Here is a 20210-nt window from a genome sequence, read left to right as displayed (position 1 = left end):
AGATAGCACAGAGGCACTGTTGATCTGACCATGCAGATATGAAGTCAAGACGCCTTTACTGCAGGCCTTTCTGTTCACCAAAAAACAAGGGTGGACTGTGAGCCAGGAGCATCACGATCCCAGGGGTAGAATCTGGGGGCGCTAAATAATGAATAGGGTTCCCAGCGTCCTAGGGATGGTATTAAGCAAAGTAAGGCATTTCTACATTTTAGAGGGACAGTTTTCTTGGAAACCTCTCTTTGAGAGGACAAAGTAGAGAGTGAAAAAACATGGTCAAGCATCTTCTTAAATTTTATTTTGTTTTGTTTTGTTTTAATTAAGCTCTACGCCCAGTGTGGGACTCGAACTCACAGCCCCAGGATTATGAGTTGCATGCTGTACTGGCCGAGCCAGCCAGGCACCCCTAAGGATCGCTGTTACAGGGCATTATTTTAGGGACCAATATACATTATTGAGAATACACAGGTAATTTCTGGAAACTTTACTTAAGTTTCCAGATACTCAAAGAAAATGAGCATAATGGCTGTTTTGCTAGGACAGCCTGGATTCAGAGAGATCTGCGTCTCTTCTTTCTTCCTGCATCCCCGAAGCTGCGTGGGGGAAAAGGCAGAAAACCACCAGCATATCCTGTCTCAAAAGCCAGCTGCCTGATGGAGCCAGTAGCTACTCCGAACCTGAACAGCTCATTGTCCCCATCAGTCCTGAAAGGTTCAATCCCCTTCCAGGCTGCCGACATCGCCCCCCATACACACGAGGAGGCCGACCTGGCCTTTCAACCTCATTATCCAGGAAAGAAATGCACACAGTGCCCATAATTTACTGGTGCAGGCAGGAGAGCCGCCTGGCACCACGAGCAGATTCCTGCGTGCACCGGGAGCCCCGCGGATGCTTTATCTGTGTCAGGGGAAACACCGGGGACAAGGTCAGGAGCCGCTTACCTGCGCTTCCATAAACGGGAGGCGGCAGCTGTCTTTTAAGGACTAGAGAGATCCAGCAGGAAAGGAGGTGTCTCTCCTGGGCTGGGCCAGGAAGGAGCAACTCAAAACATCCAGATGGTCCCTGAACCGACAGCTGACCTTGTGACCCTCCCCCCAACCCCGGCCCCACTGAGACACACGGGGGCCCTGCCTTGTGACTCAGTCCTGCTGGATTGTTGTTGTTGCTGTTTTTAACACCTAACCTCCTAACGCCAGTTCTCAGAGTATCTCTTTCATCTAGAGCAAGTGGGGTGTATGGGGCAGGGTACCTTCTCCAGCCCTCCCTGTCTTTTGCCACATTTTTTGGAGGCTAGGACCCTCCGTGGTTCTGTCGAGCCTTCCACCAAAGGCCCTGAGTACAGGTCTCTGGGCCCCCCGGGGCTGAACATCTGTGGCCAGTGGCTTCTCCACAGATTCTTGACCACCCCAACTCTTGCCACCCCTCTGGCTCCTTCTCACATGGGGTGCAGCTGGCTCCCAGCACCCCAGCCAAGAGCTGCTGGAGGAGATCTGACCCCAGGCGACGGCAGGCGAGTGGGCGGGGGAGCCGGGCCTCTGTCAGCAGACCTGGGGGTGCGGGAGGGCTTCAGACGTTTCAGCAGCTGATGTCTGGAGATCAATTAGAGATAATGGCTTTGGGTGGACGCAGAGAAGCATGGCCAAGATTTTCCTGGTTATGATCGTGTTTACCTCATTAGCAGCCTTTTTTTTTTTCTTTTTTCTTTTTGAGGGTGGGATGGCACAGTGTCGCACTGTGAATTTGTGCTGGCTGCTTTGTCTCGCTGCCGGTGACCAGGCGTGGACCCCAGGCAGCCAGTAGCTTCCCCCAGCTCCACTCGGATGGAGGAGACGGAGGCCCACGGCTTCTGCTCACAGCCCACCAGACCCTTGCCCCACCAGACCCTTGCCCTGTGTTTGTATAGTTTTAAAATTTTTCTTCCTTCGTCACTGAAAAAAAAAATCATTGAGGTTCCTACTATGTTCTGGACCCTGTTCGGAGCGCGGAAGATATAGCAGTGAAAGAGACAAGGAGCCTACTCTCGGGGAGCTCACAGGCTGTAGCAACGATAAACAAGTCAATAAGAAAAAATATGCGAAAACGAGAAGTTTGGGACAGAGAATTAAAATAGGGGCAGTTGATAGACTGCACCTCTGGGTGAGGAGGCCTCTCTGCAGAGGTGGCAATCCAAGCCCAGACCTGAATGATAAGAAGGAGCCAGACCAGGGGCAGTGAAGGAGAAAAGGCCTTGCAGGTGGGGGAAACAGCAAGTGCAAAGGCCCTGGGGAGGCACAACAAGGGGGCCAGGACAGAGGGAGTAAGGCAGAGACATGCTTATGATAAGCTTGAGCAGTCTGTAGAAGACAGCTCTCTCGGGGCCTGCCAGCTGGATTCAAAGTCTGTTTTGTGCAGTATGAAACCTCATGTTGCATTTTCCTCCACCAGAGGAGAGCAGGGGCTTAACTGGGGTGACAGTAAACAGAGACAAGCACCCAAGGGAGAGTCCAGGGACTCTGGTTCTAGGTGTGGCCCTGCCGCTGAACAGCTATCTAACTTTCACTTCTCCATGTTGTAGCTTCCCTGTTACTGAAACAGCAGGTTTTGGCCAGACTTCAGTGGTTTCCAAAGTTTGCTCTTTGACAGAGGAACCCCTTTTTTCAAGGAAATTCTTCCGAGGGGGAAGCCCAGCATCTCAGGGGTCAGCGGTAGGCAGGCATGTGGCTGGCAAAGCTGGCAAAGGGACCAGAGCTCTGCCCACCTTCCCCTCCTATGCCCAGGCAGCACCCCCTCCACCCTTCCATAGGACCTCAATAACAGGGTCTGGGTAGCCCAGAGCTTGGGGCTGGGGTGCTAAAGACAGGCAGAAGGGCTCAGCCCAGCATGACCACAAGAAGCCTGGCCTCAGGCCAGCCCTTCTCTCTTTCCTGTAGTTTCCTCCTCAGTAGAAATAAGTAACAGAGCCCATGCCTTGCTCTCCCTATGGTTGTTTTAAGGCGTGGATCTTTGGAATGGCTCTAAGTGCCTCAAGAGAAAAATGGCGTAGAAGCAGAAGATACTTTTTAACTGGGGCACTGCTGTGGCTCAAGAAGTGTCCAGGCACCACTGTGCAAAGCCTTGGCACCTTTCCCTCCTGTGGAGTTTGTAGAGAAGGGACATAAGTGCTTGGCTTCTCCCAGGCACCATGCGTGGATGTAGCCCCCTTCCTTAGTCTTTTTAAGGAGTTGACATTCTAGAGAAAAGGCCACGTAGGAGTGAGGTCCTTGCTGTCCAATCCATCCGCATCCTCACTCAGGAATCCCCCGAGTCTTTCAGGGATGCTTTTGAGTACAAGAACAAAAACTCAGCTGACTGTATAGCCAAACATGAAGTTTTATTACTCCTGAAACAAGAGGGATAGGGGAGCTGTTGTTGGTGTTAATGTTGTTGATGCCTCTGTGATGTTGCTGACCTTTTCCTCATGTTTGCAAGTTGGTTGCTGTTGCTCCAACCATCTTGTCCACATTCAAAGTGAGAGGAAGATGGGAAGGGGTGGTATAAGCTCAGTCCAGAAAAGTAAAAGCTTTCCCAGAAAATTGCCAGTAGACTTTTGTTGACATAGCACCAGCCAGTGTCACATGGCCACCCCCAGCTGTAAGGGACGCTAAAAAAGAAAGAATCCCCCCCCCCCCCCCCCCCGTTGAGAAAGGGAAGGAAGAAATATTGAGTTTGGGTAGCAGGTAAATCAGTCCAAAGTATCTCCCATGGCCTGGGTGCCATCAACGGAGCTTGCCTTCGGGTATTAAGATGCCAAAGGACTGGGTAGGAGAAGAGTGATAGGGAAAGAAGCAGAGGAGAAGCAGGGAAGAAAGAAGAGAGAAGGAACGGATGTTGAAGGCCTTCTGTGTGCCAGGTGCCCCACATACCTGGGGAAACTGAGGCTTGGTCTCAGAGAGCTTAGGCAACTCGTCCAAAGTCATAGAACTAGTGTGAGAGAGCTCCATTCCCTGTCACATGAATGCTGTTATTTCCCAAGGGAAGGCGAGGGAGGAGAGAAAGGAAAAAGAAGGTGATAGTGAGGGTAGGGACAGGCCAAGGTCCCCAGCGGCCCCAGCACCATTGGCTTCATGGGGGCAGGCCCGGGTCTGCTTAGCTCAGTACCACAGTCCTGGCGCTAGGGGCGGGACCCAGCACACAGTAGGCGCTCAGTAGAGGTTTGTTGGCTGATGTCATTGTTACAACTACTTTCACACTGTCATCGGCATTATGATTACTCAGGTTCGCCCAAGTGTTCTGCGCTAGGCGCTGGCCACGCCCCCTGCAGGCGGCTGGGGCAGGTGTTCTGAGCTGAGTGCTAGTGACGCCCCCTGCAGGCGGCTGGGGCAGGTGTTCTGAGCTGAGCGCTAGTGACGCCCCCTGCAGGCCGCTCAGGCAAGTGTTCTGAGCTGAGCGCCATCGACGCCCCCTGTAGGCGGCTCTGTATTTAAGCCTCACAGAAGCCTTCAGAGAGAGTCCCTGTTGTTCCCCAACTTAGAAATAAGAAAACCAAGGCCCAGAGAGTGCCTGAGGTCACACTGAGGAAAGGTCTGAATGCAAACAGAACACAGCCCAGTCACGTGCTCTCCCGCCCTGGAGCTACCCACCAGGCACAAGACTCCAACCATCAAAAAGGCCTCCTTGCACCAACTGCCCCCTGCACACTTGGCTGTTACCCACAAACATCCTCAACTGCGGGCTCCGTCATGAAGGGGTTTAGGGTGAAATCGGGAAGTGCTGCCCACCCCCTTCTCTTGACAGCCTGTCCCTACATCCCAGCATGTCTTCCCTGGAGCAGCACCATGTGGCTGCAGTGTCTTACGGATTGCAAGGAGGTCCTCAGCCCTCCTCCAGGCTCCCGGTGAAGAGCCAGCAAGACTTCCATCCCTGAAGACTCCCCAAGCCCAGCTCCCCTTAGGGGTTGCATGGAGAAGCCTTGTCTAGCCTTTCTTGGGGGCTAGACTTGGGGCCCGCCAGAGGCTGGCTGGCTCAGAGCAGTCCCAGCCCGTTGCCAGTTCCCAGCCTGAGGGAAACCTCTGGCTGCACAGAGGGCCCATGCCTGCTCTGGTGGGTTTGTGTCTGCTCTGCCGGAGATTGGGGAAGCGTGACTGCACATGGTCTGGCTTAGGCGTCCCCCCTTAGCAGGGCCCACCATGCACTCTGGGGACCAACACACCCCGGTTCAAAGCCCAGCACCGCCCGTAGCTTCTAACTCTATGACTGTGGGCATGTCCCCTGGTCTCTGAATGCCAGTCTCCTCACTCTTGGGTGACTGGATGAGTCATTTAATCTTCCTCCCAGAGCCCCTGCTCTTCCTGTGCAAAACAGCAATTAATATCAACCTCATTATTTGGCTGATCCAATAAGGGGACATACACTACCACCCCGCCAGGTGGCTGGCCCTGTGCGGGTCGCAGTGATTGATTGCACCGAGCTCCAGGCTGTTCGGCCACGGTAACTGGCTTCGGCTTTTTCTTCCTTTCTCACACTTTTATTAAAGTATAATACACAAACAGAAAAGAGTACATATCATTAAGTGGACAGCTCAGCAAATTTTTCCAAACTGAATCCACCAATTCTCAGGTCAAGAAACAGAACACTGTCAGCACCCCAAAGACCTGCTGTACCCCCTCCCAGTCACTCTCCCCAGCCAGGGTGACCCCTGTCCTGCCCTCTAATAGCACTGGCTGGTTTTGCCTGTTCTAGAACTTTCTGTAAATAGAATCATACGGCATGTGCTTCTTTGCTCACAAGCCTAAGTTTGTGAGCATCATGTGTATCATGGTACACACCTCTGGCTCCTTCCTTTCTTTTTTCCTTCTTCCTTCCTTCCTTTCTTTTTTTAAAGATTTAATTTATTTATTTGACAGAGAGAGAGAGAGATCACAAGTAGGCAGAGAGGCAGGTGGGGCAGGGGGGAGAAGCAGGCTCTCCGCGGAGCAGAGAGCCCAATGCAGGGCTCGATTCCAGGACCTGAGATCACGACCCGAGCCAAAGGCAGAGGCTTAACCCACTGAGCCACCCAGGCTCTCTGGTTCCTTCTTTTCTGTAGCTGAGTGGTACTCCGCAGCCCGGGTGTGCAGGTGTGCCTCTGCTGGTGGACACTGGGCTGGTTTCCGGGTGGGGACTCCCATAAACAGTGCTAGTACGTGTGCTTCAGGACTCCCCTGTACTTGTTTGGTGATGTGCATACCTGGGAGTGCAAGTGTGAGGCTGTGGACTGGCCTTGGCTTTTTGGCTGAGCACTAGGCAAAGGCACTAGGAAAAAAGGCACTCCAAAGTGCCTAGGCACTAGGAAAACAGGGAAAGAGAAGAGGTGAGGTGCGTGCTCTGTGGGAGTGGCAAAGTGTGGCCTGTGTCACCCACGGTGTGCTTAATCCAGGGCTCTGTTGCAGAACTCAGCGCTGTGCTGGGCGAAGGGCAGGACGGGGTCCCGAGTGACGCAGTGATGAGTTCTTACCGTATGTGCAACGCTGCCAGGGACTCTGCCGTTGCAGAGCCTGTCCCAGCTCCAAGAGTCCACACTCGCCTCAGGGAAATGAGCTAGAACGCAGGAAACGGGAAGTACACAAGCCAAGGAGGGAACCGAGTAGCTGCGACCTGCCACAGGAGCCAGCCAGGTGGTCTGAGAGATTGGCGCTCTGGGTTCAGAGGGGTCCAGATTTGGTAGGGGTAGAGGGTGCCTTTGTTGAGGGCTGAAAGCATCTTTCTTTTCCTTTTGTTTTTTTTTATTTTTTTTTAAGATTTTATTTATCTATTAGTCAGAGAGAGAGAGAGTGAGCACAGGCAGACAGAGCAGCAGGCAGAGTCAGAGGGCAAAGCAGGCTCCCCGCCGAGCAAGGAGCCCGATGTGGAACTCGATCCCAGGACGCCGGGATCATGACCCGAGCCGAAGGCAACCGCTTAACCAACTGAGCCACCCAGGCGTCCCTGAAAGCATCTTTCTACTGAGCAAACACCCACGCCTTCTGTAACGCCCACCTTGAATGTCACCTCTTCCATGCAGCTCTCCGGGATCCGCCATGTCCCCCTCAGGTGCTAGGCCCTTTCTTCCCAGCAGGTCCCACAACTGTCAAGTACAAACTGAACGTACGTCCTGTGACCAGAAACCATGTGATAATTTATTTAATTTCTCTGTTAGTTTCTCTCCCTCTCTCTCCTGCTGGCATGCAGGCTCCAAGTGGGAAGACCTATATCTATCTGTATTGTGCATTGCCGGGTCACTCCTGTTTACCATGGCATCTGGCATGGGGAAAAGGATCTAGACATATTTGTGGAAAGAACATGTGCCCAAAAGCATGCATGGTCAAAGGAATGGAGGGGGTCGCACATGGGTGATTGGGGCACCAAAGAGAGTGAGTCTGTCTGAAGCAGAGGTCACGGTTTGGAACGGAAGGATATAAGGCCAGTAGGGCTGTGAAAGGCCTCGAACATCAGGCCAAAGAGCTGCAACTTGATTCTGCCAGCAGCTGGGAGCCACTGAAGGCTTTGGAGTAGGAGAGTGAAATGAACAGAGACGAACTGATGACACTTTGAAGCAACATATCACTGGAAAGGAGATTGATGAAATTGTAATTTTTACCTATTGTGGTTGTGAGGAAAGTGCATTTCAACAAGTCAGGCTCTTTTAGTCATATCTGTAACAGGAAATTTATCTAAACAGAGAAGGAATGAGGAGGCAGTCTCGGACAGTTTCTCCTAGATTTCAGCAAAGGTGTCGCACTGACAATGAGATTGCCGCCAGCTGTGTAAAAATCAGCAAACACGAGGAATAAATGGTTAAGGCAGGTACTACCTGACCCACAGATTAAGTATTTTGAATTCAGGCATGTGGGAAGCCTTTGGTGCTTCCATCGTGCTCCTCTTTCCTGCTGAGAGGCCCTCCCTGCTTGCCACCTGTCACATTTCTCCTGCCTTCGTTGGTTCAGAGTAGATCACCTCTTCCAGGAACCCCCTATGCTAAGCCCTTTCTCCGCAATTGTCTGCACCTAAAGCACCTCTCTGCTATGGTCTGGCTTTAATTGGACAGTTCATGGAGGGTGGAGGTGAGTGCTAGCTCTACCAAGTATTAAAATATATTCCAGAGCTATAATATTGGGATGGGAATAGATCAATAAAATAGAACAGATAATTCAAAAAATAATGGGCAATCAGCATAATTTGACATTTCTAATCTGTGGATAAAGATGAATTATTTAAAAGATGGTATGGAGGGGCCACTTAGGTGGCTTAGTCAGTCGAGTGTTGGACTCTTGGTTTCCCCTCAGGTGATCTTGGGGTTGTGGGATTGAGGCCTTGTGGGGCTCCACACCTAGTGGGGAGTCTGCTTGAAAGAGTGTCTCCCTCTGCCCCTGCCCCCACTCACTTGTGCTCTCTCTCTAATAAATAGATAAGGGGCACCTGGGTGGCTCAGTCGGTTAAGCCTCTGTCTTCGGCCCAGGTCGGGATCTCAGAGTCCTGAGATCGAGCTCCACATTGGACTTCCTGCTCAGCGGGGAGCCGGCTTCTCTCTCTGTCTCACAGCTCCCATTGCTTGGCTCCGTCTCTCTCCCCCTGTCAAATAAATAAATAAAATATTTTTAAAACATTAAATAAACAAATCATTAAGAAGAAAAAGAAAAGAAAAGATGGTACTAGGACAATTCGGATAACCATTAAAAAAATATAAACTAGGACACCTGGGTGGCCCAGTCAGTTAAGCATCTGCTGTTGGGTCAGGTCATGATCCCATGGTCCTGGGATGGAGTCCCATGTCAGGCTTCCTGCTTGGCAGGGATTCTGCTGCTCCCTCTGCCCCTCCTCCCACTTGTTCTCCCAATCACTCTCTCCTTCTCAAGTAAATAAATAAAATCTTAAAATAAATACAGACTCAGTTTTACCTCACCACTTATATGGAAATAAATGGGCAGAGAGCTTACTTAAAAAAAAAGATTTAAGTATAATGAAGCTATAAATGCTCTTCAAGAAAATACAGATGAATTACTTTTATAATCTACGAGTGGAATAAAATCTTTGTTTTGACCTGAAATGCTTCATCCCTAACAGAAAAAAAGTTGAGGGTCTAAAAATGTAAAACTTCCATATGGAAAAAAAAAAAAAATCCCATCATAAATAAAATAAAAAGGCAACAAAAGGACAACATATTTGCAAAATATATGACAAAAGATTAAATTTCCTTCATAAAAAAAAGTCCATCCACTCAAGTAGAGAAATGGGCAAAGAATATGAACAGGTTGTTCGAACAAAGGCAAGTGACCGATATCCACATGGTACACGTAATTATAACGCTCGCACTCCCATATGAAGAGAGGCAAAGGAAAATAAGAGATACCCCTTTTCACTGCTGAGATTGGCAAAGACAAAAGAGCTTGCTAATACTAAGCACCAACAAGCCTGTCCTGAAATGGGAACTGCCACACATTGCTGGAGGCTGAGAGAACTGGGGCAGGGTTTGTGGAGGGGGGCGTCCCCCGCTGTGAAAATCCAGAATCCTGATAATGAAGATAAAAACTGCCATTTACCAGGTACTCCACCTGGGGAGGAGATCAAGCTGCATTTTATGACCTGACCTCAGAAGTCATATACTCTCATTTCCACAGTATCTCATGGCTTCCATAGCCCTATTCATTGTGACAGGGGACGGGGCTGTGATGCCAGGAGGTGGGGATCACAGGGAGCTACCTTAGAGGCTGGCCGTCGCAGTTTCTAGCTTCAAAGGGGAACTTTTTTAACATTTTTGAGATTGAGAGAGAGAGCTCCCATGCATGCAAGCAAAGGGGTGGGGTGCAGGGGCAGAGGGAGAGAGAGAATTTCAAGCCAACTCCATGCTCAGCACAGAGCCCGACTTGGGGCTTGATCTCACACCCCGAGATCATGACCTGAACTGGAATCAGGGGTTGGATGCTTAACCCACTGAGCCACCCAGGTTCCCCTCAAAGGGGAACTTTTAGTGTCAAATACTACATTAAGCGCACTATCTTATTCTCCACTTTACAGATCAGGAAACGGAGGCTCCGAGAGATTTAAGGGGAGTCATTTGTCTAGTGTCAGAGTCAGAATTTGAACCAGTCCCATGTGGCTGGAACCTATCCGGCTTCCTCACTGCTCTCCCTGCTGCCACTCTCGCTTCCTTGTAATCTCATCTCATCTCTGGTGTAAAAACACCATTCGGATTGCATCGTTTCCTCACCCTTAGAATAAAATCCACACACCTTACAGTCATGTACATGGCCCTGCGTGCTTGGTCGTGAAAACCGTCTCACACCTCCTCCCCCACCGAATAGCCTCTCACCTCCCACCCCCAAATACCGTCTCACCCCCTGCCGCAACCCCGGCCCATCTCACCCTGGCCACACTGGTCACCTTTCTGTTCCTCAAACATGCCAAGTCCCTTCCCACCTCAGGGCCTTGGCACCAGCTCTTCCTTCTGCCTGGAAGCCTGCACCCCCCCAGGTCCTCATGCAGTTGTCAGCTTCAGCCACACACTCACGCTTACTCCTGAGAGGGACCTTTCCTGACCACTCAGCCCAAAGCCCGCCCTTGTCTCCACCCTCAAGCCCTGTCTCCACTCCACCCTCCTCTTCCTGGGCCTCTCCACCCCATCCCCACCGCACCCCTTGTTTCCAGGATCCAACCAAGATTCGAACTTTGCATCTAGTTGGTATTTCTCTTTAGTCTCATGATTTAGAACAGCTGAGTTAATAACAGTGAATCTTTTGAAGTCAGGACTGTTGTGTTGTGGAGAGTCTCTTTTTCTGGATTTCTTGTCTGGTTGTCTCTTCGTGATCAAATTCGGGCTGAGCACTTGGGGGGAGAACACAATGTGGAAGGTGACTGCATCTCATCGGGAGGTGAGCGCATTACGTCAGGTGACGCTACTTTGGGGGCAACTGAATTTGATCACATGGTTGGAGGGTGTCTGCCGGTCTCCCCATTGTGCAGGTACCTGTTCCCTTCTGTCATTAGTAATTAATTATAGGGGTCAATGGGTTTTTTTTTAAGATTTTATTTATTTATTTGACAGAGAGAGAGATCACAAGTAGGCAGAGAGGCAGGCAGAGAGAAAGGGAAGCAGGCTCCCCGTTGAGCAGAGAGCCGGACGTGGTGCTCGATCCCAGGACCCTGGGATCATGACCTGAGCCAAAGGCAGAGGCTTTAACCCACTGAGCCACCCAGGTGCCCTGGCAATGGGTTTTTTAAATGCTTTGAGGTGCTTGGACAGTATCCTCTGATCAGACTAAGATCCTGCTATTCCTAATAACAACAAGCCCCTGGTTCCCTTGGCCAGATCTCTGCTCGTGGAGACTCCCATATTTCATATAGGAGTCTGCTTGGAGAGCTTTGCTGCCTACAGAGCTCTATAGAGCAAATACCCTGCCAATTGTCCATTTACAAAAACACCCACTGTTTGCAGAGCCTGACATGAAGGGGACACGAGGACAGTACTGCCCTCTTAAGCAGATGAGAGCAGCCTTCTCTGCCCTAGTCTCCTACCAGACTGGGGCTGAAAGAAGGGACCCATCATTGGGAGAATTACTGGCCAAGAAACTAGGTCATGATTTTCCTTGTTGGGACCCGTGCTGTGGCCACTTTAAGGATCGAGGGAGTTGTCCAAAGGCACAAGGACACTGAAAGCAACGGGCACAAGGTTACTCGAGGAGTGGCAGCTCCTGCAGGACTGAGGGGCCGGGAGCTTTCTGCAGGCTTCAGCACTCAGGAAAACTCACCTAATTTTCAGGGCTGCTAAACAGCCAAGTTTCTCTAGGGCTCCCAACTGCTTTCTGTGGGCTGAGTGGGGCTGAGGCTGTTTTATCTCAGGGATGGTAAATGAGTTCACATTTCATGCCTAGAGAAAATCACTGCTCTGCTCTCCCAGGCGGTACTGGCTTTCTCTTATTAGTCAGAGAAGAGGTGGGTTATCTGGGTTCAATTCCACCTTTGAACTTAGTTGGATTTGGCTTTATATTTCAAACCCAGATGTCCACCACGGCTGTGGGATAGTGACTCAGGCCAGGAGAAGTCAAAGGTCTTGAGAAATGTGGTGGGAAGAGATAGGAAATCCGGGGGGACCTGAATGATTTCATTTTCAGAGTGAGGAAGGGCATTTCCCATGTTGGAAACGCCCACCTCTCCCTGGATGAACTGAAGAGTCACGGCCACTAATTAAAATCCTAAAAATTACTGGGCACCAACATGTATGGATATAGACATGTGCAAAGCCTCCAAACCGTCCCCCACCACAGAGGATGAGAAGTAAAGATCTATTAGAGAAAACTGGGAAGGGTGCCTTGGTTTGAAAACACATTCAATTTCATAGATAAAAGGTGCTAATGAATAACGTGCTTAGACCCCCTTTTAAAAAGGGAGTGTAAGTTCTGTATTGACAGAAAAACCTTTAGCATGTGTGGAAGGAAGTCTGTTCTGCGTGCCTTTAATTTGATGTGTTGCCATCTTTTTATTTTTCTAATGGGCGAACACTGAGCTCTGAACCCGTGGTGGTGTACTTCCAACTACCACCTGTAGAGGGAGCCTTGTTTACCTCGGATTGTTCACAATGCAAAGCTTTCAGTGAAAGAAAGAAAAAGGCTTTTAGAGAAAAAAAGTTGGAGGGTTAAAGGCAGTCTGTTTCAAAATTGCAAACAATCGCGATGGCTCTCTTGTTTTTTCTTCTTTGCTGGTTCCACTGTGGATGAGTTGTAGCGTAAAGTCTGGAGAAATTGCCCTTCTTTTTCGGGTGCGACTAGAGGTACCAGGAGGTGGGATCGTTGTTGGTGTTTTTGTTTTGGTTTGGTTTTTTACCATTTCCTCACAGAATTCCACGAGGGCAGCTCCTCATCCCTGCTAAAGCACAGGCTTTTTCGGACGGCTGATCTCTTACTTGTAACAGAGGTTGTGAATCTGAGGAGGGGGACATCTGCCCTTGACCCATCTTCTCTGCTAGGGTCTAATTGTGCTATTTGGGGACGAGCGAGTTATGTTGTAGGCTGAGTCTGAGGTTGCTTGCAGGTTCAGGATCCCCCACCCCGCCCACCCCCACCCCGCGGCGCCCCACGCGGTCTTCCCCTGCACCCCAGGCGGACGAGGTCTGTCTGCGTGCAGGAGGACGGCGATTCGGATCCGCATGGGTTTTCCCTCTCCTGCGATGCGGTGTCTCCGCGGACAGTAAGCGCCCAGGTCTGGGATGGAGCAGCATTCTTGATGTTATCCTATTACTTTACAACTGGAGCTAGCGCGCCGTAAGGAGCCGGTACCCGGTGGTCTGGTGGAGCACAATGACCGGCGGGAGGAGTTGGGGGCGGTGGTGGGGAGGGAGCAGAGATAGTCCGCGGCGAACGCTCGAGATCGCTGAAATGTTTGGGTCGGACAGGTGAACGCATCCTGGAGACTCAGGCGCCCGCCGGGGAGGAAGAAGGGGAGCTTGGGAGGGTGTAAACTAAGTGGTGGGAAAGAGACAAAGGAAGAGTGAAGAGGCGAGATGGTACGGTATATAGGGAGGGGGAGGGGAGAGGAGGGGGCAGAGGGTGGGCAGCGCGCCGAGGGGACCGAGCTTGAACTTGATCAAGAAAAGGGGGGGCCCTGAGATGGGGTGGGGGGCCGGCAGAGAGCTGGCCACGTGCCTGGCTTTTCCAGACTAGGGTCTCGCTGAGACCGCCCGGGGACCCAGCAGCCCCGCCCAGCGAGGACCCGCGTCCCCGGGGAACCAGGAGACGCGAGGGGGTCCAGGGCTGCCCAAAGGCCCCAGGGCGCGGAGAGTTCCTAATGGTGCCTGAGTCACTTTCTTTGGGCCAAGTCTCTCCTCTCCTGGCCTGAACGCGGAGAGCTGGCGGGCCGGGTGCCCCCCCAACCCCCACCCTCCGACCCGTAGACTGCGGCCTCCCTGGAGGGAGGGGAGGGCACAGACCCCACCGCCTTCTTTCCAGAGCTCAGCCCCGGGCAAGAAGCTTCCTCGAAGCGCTTCCCCCTTAAGAGCGCTCTCCCCCCGGAGCGCCCTGCAGCGCGTCCAGTGCGCCCTCATCCCTCCCCCACTACCTGGCCCAGCACCCCCTCCTTCCACCTCCTCTCCCCTCTCCCCGCCTCCCGGCCTCTCCCTCCTTTCTCCTCTCAGGGTGCCTCCTTTTCCTCTCTCTCCCCCTCCCCCCTGTGCCCACTCCTCCCTCTCGTCAGCCCCTCCACCTCCTCCTCCTGCTGCTCCTCCTACTCCCCCAGCGGGCGCCCTCCCTGCGTTCCCCTCCCCCAGGCCCCCGCCCCGTGCCCGGTCCCGCCCCCCCTCCCCCGCCTCCCCGTGCCCGGTGCCCCCCTCCCCCTTCCTCCCTCCCGGCCGCGGCGCCGCCGCCGCTGCCGCCGCCGCTCGCCTGGGCCCTCCCCCTGGCCACCCCCGCCCCCGGGCCGGGCAGTGACGCGCCGCGGCGGTGCCAGCCCCTCTCCCCGGGCGGCCGCGGCGGCAGCAGCAGCAGCAGCAGCTGGAGCTGTGGGGCTGTCACTGCCGCCCGCCCCGCTCACTCGCCGAGCCCGACCGCCGGTCTCCGCCTCGCCTCCCGCCCAGGTACGGAGTCCGGCCCGGATCCCCGCGATCGGGCCGTTTCCGGGCCCCCGGCCGCCGCCCCCCTCCTGCCGCCGGCCGTTGAGCTGCGGTTAGAGGGTGGGGGGGTTGGGGGGTTCTGGGGTGGGGGACCGGGGGGGAAGCTTCCTGCGCTGGGGCTGAGGAGGGGGGCGCAGGGAAGCGGCTGCGCCCTGGGCGGAGTGGGCTGGGGCGGGGGGCGGGTGAGTGTGACCGAGCGGCGGCGGCGGCTGCGTGGGGGGGGAACCGGCAGAGGAGGTGCACTCTGGGGGCCGTGGGGTGCCCGAGAGGTGTGCCTGGCCGCGAGTGCCGGGGGGCCGCTGGGCGCACCCCACTCCCCGGCCGTGCGCGCCGCCGGTCCTGGGGGGCGGTGATTGTGTGCGCCGCGCCGCGGTATTGTGCGGCGGCCACACCGTTTGCAGCGGGCTCGGCACCGCGTCCCGGGGAGGAAGGCGTTCGCTGGCGGTGGGGTGGGGGCCGGGCTCGGGTTGCCGCCACCGCGGCCGCCTTGAGAAGGGAAGTGGACTGTGTTTGGGGATCTGAGGACGGGAAGCGTTGAGTGGCTGGGAGGGGCTCCCTGCCTCGGCGCGGAGAGTTGAGACGGGGTTTGCAGAGTTGAGCCCACTTCGGCAGGCCCCCGTCCCTCCCCGGAGGGGACCGGTCGCCCTTCTCAGGTGTACCAACGGAGCAGAAGCCGGGGGCGGCGGCGGCCCCTGGCGAGGGGGCATTCCTTAATGAAGGGGACGCGTGGGGCGGGGGCAGCTGTCCGGAGTGAGGGCGCGCGTCCGGGTTAAGTTGGATTTACACCTCCGTCGGCCGCTCTCCGCTCTCCACCTAGCCCTCCCGGGCGGGACACTTTCTCGTGGGGCATGGTGGGGGTGTGCAGTCCACATTTTTTATTCCAGCTGCTAGAGTTCAGAAGTGACCTCCCCCCCACCCACCCACCTGGAGCGGCGTTTGACAGAGTCCGGTCGCCCCTACTGGGCCGCGCTTCCTGGGGGAAGTTCTCATTAAGCCAGGCTAATTAGCATTATTCCTGGAGAAAGGTTAAGGTTAGACCGTCCTTTTCCTTAACAGGAGGCCCACCCCCCTCTTCCCTATTCCCTTCTCCCTTCCCCCTCCCCAAGAGCACAAAAGCACAAAAAGAAAGTGTGAAGAGGCGCAGATCAATGGAGAAGCCACAAACCCATTAATTCAAATGGAACCTTTTTTCCCCCCTCTAAAACATTGATTTTTCTTTCTGTCTGCTCTGAGGGGAGATTAATAACCTCCTGATTTCACCTGAAATGGTGTTTGGACTCTGTGATTTCCTCCTCTTTCTGAGAAGGATTGTGGCTTGAAATAGATTCTCCCTTGAGATAAAGCCCTACTTATCCCAGAATCAGCTGGAAACCCCAGCCTGGGGCCCCCAGCCTACCAGGTAGGGGTTGTGGGGTGAGGTGTGTGGGGCTCTCACAGCTCCTCTGTGGAGAAGCGACTGTAGGATGGGGCCTGGGGTGCCATCTTGCCCCCTGCTTCTGGGGTGTAGGTTGGTCTGCCGGGAAAACCCATGGATGGCCCAGGCCCCAGTGGCAGTTTAGTCCTTACATAGTAAATTACCCCTTCACTGGAAAACGATTAGGGCCTAAATGTGTCTTTAAATAATATCAAGCTCTTGTCTAATCCCCGCTCAAGCTGGCCTTGTTTTATAGAGTAGGTTTTAAGACAGCACCTCCTCCCACACCCACTGCACCCTGGCTGGGTGACACGACCCCGATCAGCACCTTCCTGCAGAACAGCAGGAGCAGAGCACCTCCCCCCCCCCCAGCTTTCCTCCCAGCTAGGGAGGTGGATCTGGGGGAACTTCTGTGGCCTCAGCCACCCTTGGCCCCTGTGGAGCCTGGCCACCCCGAGTTGCTCAAGAACTTTTTTGTCTTGTCTGGGTCCTTTTCTTGGAAGGAAACTCCTGCAGGGGATTAGCTCAGAGTGGTTCCTCTCCAGCCCTCCTTTTGGCTGGGAGAACCCCGTCTGCTGTAGTTCATCTCTCTAGCCACCCTCTTAAAGAGACCCCTGTTAATGCCAGGGCCTGGGGTGTCAGTGAGGCCCTCGTGGTGCGGAGTGCTGGGAAAACAGCCAGTTGCCTTTGCCTAGGAAACAAAAGCCCATTTTACACTCGATACACTAGTAGGAAGGTGTTGAAAATGCTCACTCCCAGCATTCATGCGTTCCTGACAGCAAGAACAACAGAGCATCCCCACAGATACGGGTGTTTCTGACAGACCCTATGTGTGTGATTGAGAACACCTAGAAGGTGGTAGGTGATTGGCTGTCTCAGCCCTCCCCTCTCCGCATTTCCCAGAAGGGCCTGTTTGACTTAGGACTGGTGAGCAGAGGAGGTCTGTCAGCAGGAAGGAGTGGAATTGTGCTGGGAGTGTCCCTGGGAGGCTGAACGCCTCCTCTGGTGGCCCCGTGGGCTTGGAGTGTAGCAAGAAGCTGCTGCCTCGGGACGACCCCACAGCTCCCGGGAGCTATGGCTCAGACCACCCTAAGATTTCATTTGTGCAATCCCTTCACTACAGGGATTTGAACCGTTGTTCCTTTCAGTCCTGGGGGTTTTTCGTCTTCCATTAATAAGCCATCTGATGAACCGAAGTGGTTAAGTTGGGGTCAAATGCGGTTCAGTACCTTCTTGGCACGCTCAGAAGGCTGTGTGTGTGTAGTGCTTGCTGACATGGAGACAGGGGGAGGAATTGCCTCGTACTGAAGAATTTCCAGGGCCTGGAAGGAGCCTGCAGGTGTTCCAGAAGGAGGTGGTCACTTTCTACATCTTGGTCCCCGCCTGCTTGGGGTAGAGCTAGTGCCGGGGCAACTGTCCCAGCCTGGAGATCTTTCTGGCAAGAGCTTCAGCGTCTCATCAAACAGACCACAGGGGTGAGACAGAGGGGTCTGTCTCCTGCCTAGCCCAGAAACACCTCAAGCACATCCCTGCCCTCCCCTCCCGCCCCTTCCCTGAAACACACACCCAGGGCTCTTGGTCAGGGCTTAGGGCTTACAATTGCACTAAATTCTCAGCAAATCCTACCCCCCCCCCCCCCCCACACAAAGCAAGTGGTAGAGATAGAGTTACAGCTCAGAGGAAAGGCCTGGAAAATGTTGTGTGAGGCACGCCCCAGGATCCCTGTCCTGGAGGATGCAAATGGCTCAGCTTCAGAGGCACCAGGAACCTAGTTCCCAAGAAATTGACCCCAGTTGTAAAATAATCAGGTTACTGATAGCACCTGCTCCTAGTTACCCGCCATGGATACAGGCGCGTTTCCACCATTTCCCCTCTGCTCTCCCATTTTCTCCTCCTCCTAGGCTGGGCAGTAGTTGGTGCTGGTTTGCCTGCAGAGGAGGAAGGGCCGCAGAACCTGGGTGGAGAGAAACTGAACCTGCCCATGAATTTTGGACTGCAGATAAGAGCAGGGAGGGTTCGGTCGGTTCCTCTCCTTCTGCCCAGAGTCAGGGCTCCCAGACTGGGGTGTGTCCCCGCAGCTGGCTGGGTGCTGCCCGCCTGCTCCCCACACATTCTGGAGTTCCCTTTTCAGGAAGCCAGTTGTCACCTTGAGACACGCAATGGCTCAGGCCCTTTGGGGGCCGAATGAGGGACTTTTATCAACAGGTGGCAAGGCTGTAGGCTTCAAGGTGTCTGAGGGCAGAGGTAAGAGGAGCGACTGCCTGGTCACTGGGGAGAGAGGGCCCAGAAGTACAGGATCAGATATACTCTTTTATTTTCTAATGAAAATGTCACTGAAGTTTGCGTATGGAAAGGCAGAAATCAGTAGACCAAGTTCCCTTGAGCGTCCAGGAGGCCAAAGCAAGAGGTCCCTGACTCGTGACCTCTGGCTGAGCAGGGAGAGCACCCTAGGTCAGCGCAGGGGCCCGAGACCCCACCACTCCCGAGCCTGTGCTGGCTGCCTCCCGCAGCTCTCCCCCCCCCACCCCGCCCCCGACTCCAGCGTCTCCCCCAACCCGTGCTGCGCAGCCGCTGATGGGCTCGCCGCTGTGTGTGCTGGTAATTGCCTGTGTAATTAGCTCGTTCCCCAAGCCCTGGCTCCGTGGGAGTGGGCGAGGTTTCAGTCTGCCCTCCGCAGCTGTGGGCTGTGCTGTCGCAGGCCGGTGGCAGAACGGTCTGGGCATGCTTCTGTTCCAAGACCGCCCTGAAAGTCCAGTTGTGGCCGCTGTGTAAGTTCGACCCGGACTTAACTCTTTTTCTGCTTGTAAGTCGGGTTGACCATACTTGATTTCTCGGAAAAAATGGCCATAGCAGTAGTGTCAAAATGTGGACTAGAACCTCCGCCTTCCAAGCCAGGGTTCATGGAGCAGAGTCCGGGGTGGGGGGCACTCTCTGGGGCCTGCTTGAGAGTCTGTGGGTAACTGGGGAGGGCGTGCACAGCCCCATTTCTCGGCCCTTACCAGCGGGTCACAGGTTTTCGCTGGCGTCTCTCTCTAGGTAACAAGGTCCTAGAGGGAAGGAACCTCAGTCATCTGTGTCCCCAGCACAACACGAGCACATAGCAGATGCTCACTAAATGTGTGCGGCCTTATTGAGGGAGTGTGTGTAAATGCAGCTTCGTCTCCCTTGAGCGTGCTTTGGGTCTCACCATGAGACACTGTGTCGCTCAGGAGCCTGGCTCTCTGGGTCCCAGGGCGGAGGTGCGGCAGCACTGTGGGGTGGGCTCCGGGCGCAGACCACCTGCCTTCGGAGCCCTACTCTTCCACTTGCTGTGGGGCCCTTGGGCGGCCGGGGCAGGCCTGATGTGGGTGCCTGCCGTTTGCTTCTGTTTTGTTTAGTTTAGTTTTTGGTTGTTTGTTTGTTTGTTACGGAGCAGTTGTGAGGAAACCCTTGTCCCAAAGGCCCTTGTGTGTGGGCCCTGGTGTTCTTCATTATTGGGTGATTGGGAAGAGGTGAGCTGCATTTCCTATTGATTTCCCAATCAGACTTGTCGGGGCAGGGAAGGGTGGAGGGGGTCATCTTGGTGGCTGGTCACAGGACGAGAAACCCCAGGCTCTGTGAAAACCCAGGCTCTGTGGGGTGGCAGCGGTGCGGGCCCTGCCTGGCTGTTCCTCGATGCCGCCCGTCTGCCCGGACACAGGGCTCATCTGGTCTCCGTTCGGGAGCTGTGTGCCGTGGGACCGGGTCCCCACTTGTCAAACTTGGGCCACATCCTCCTTCCACGCCAGCACTATGCCAGGTGTCTCCGCCACTTCACCGCATCTCACAGGCTGCATGGGGGGGGGGGGGGTGTCTGGGAAACCTCCAGCCTCATCTCCACCCCTGGAAGGACTTGAGATTGTCCAAGGACAGACAGGGCAGAGCCCCACCATGGGTTGACACGGCGCAGCTGTGGGGAGGGGGTCGGGTGCCTCCATGCAGGGGCTGCCTGTGCTGGCGGACGGATGCTGTGAGAACGAAGGCTGAGACCCGAGCCGGAGCTGGTGGGTGAGACAGGTGTGTGTTCAGAACTTGGGTTGTGGAGTGCCACAGGAGGGCGGGTGCTCCAACTGAGGGGGACTGGCAGGCAGAGACTTGGTGGCAGGAAGGAGGGTGTCTGGGCTTTCAGGATTGAACACCTCTGGCTCCACAGTTTGTAAGCTTGTGACCTTGGGCAAGCGCCTTAACCCCTCGGAACCTCAATTTCTCATC

General features: G+C 54.3%; 1 protein-coding gene across 4 annotated transcripts in view; it reads left to right on the top strand.

The window, feature by feature from the left end:
* The window catches only part of NOL4L (nucleolar protein 4 like), a 130691-nt gene that overhangs the window by 79694 nt on the left and 30787 nt on the right, over positions 1 to 20210 (top strand). Inside the window, exon 1 of one of the 4 annotated variants that reach the window (XM_045980607.1) lies at positions 14365 to 14530. The exons of 1 other annotated variant lie outside the window; for it this stretch is intronic. The gene's annotated coding sequence lies outside the window, so the exon portion shown is untranslated. Of the gene's footprint in view, positions 1 to 14364; positions 14531 to 17918; positions 18225 to 18931; positions 20016 to 20210 lie in introns of those variants that run through there. 2 more of the 4 variants (XM_045980609.1, XM_045980608.1) reach the window with 2 other exon arrangements.

The sequence above is a fragment of the Meles meles genome, chromosome 16 (assembly GCF_922984935.1).
Source record: "Meles meles chromosome 16, mMelMel3.1 paternal haplotype, whole genome shotgun sequence".
NCBI classification, from domain to species: domain Eukaryota; kingdom Metazoa; phylum Chordata; class Mammalia; order Carnivora; family Mustelidae; genus Meles; species Meles meles.
Note: the sequence above shows the minus strand (reverse complement) of the source record. Positions and strands in the feature narration are given on the sequence as shown.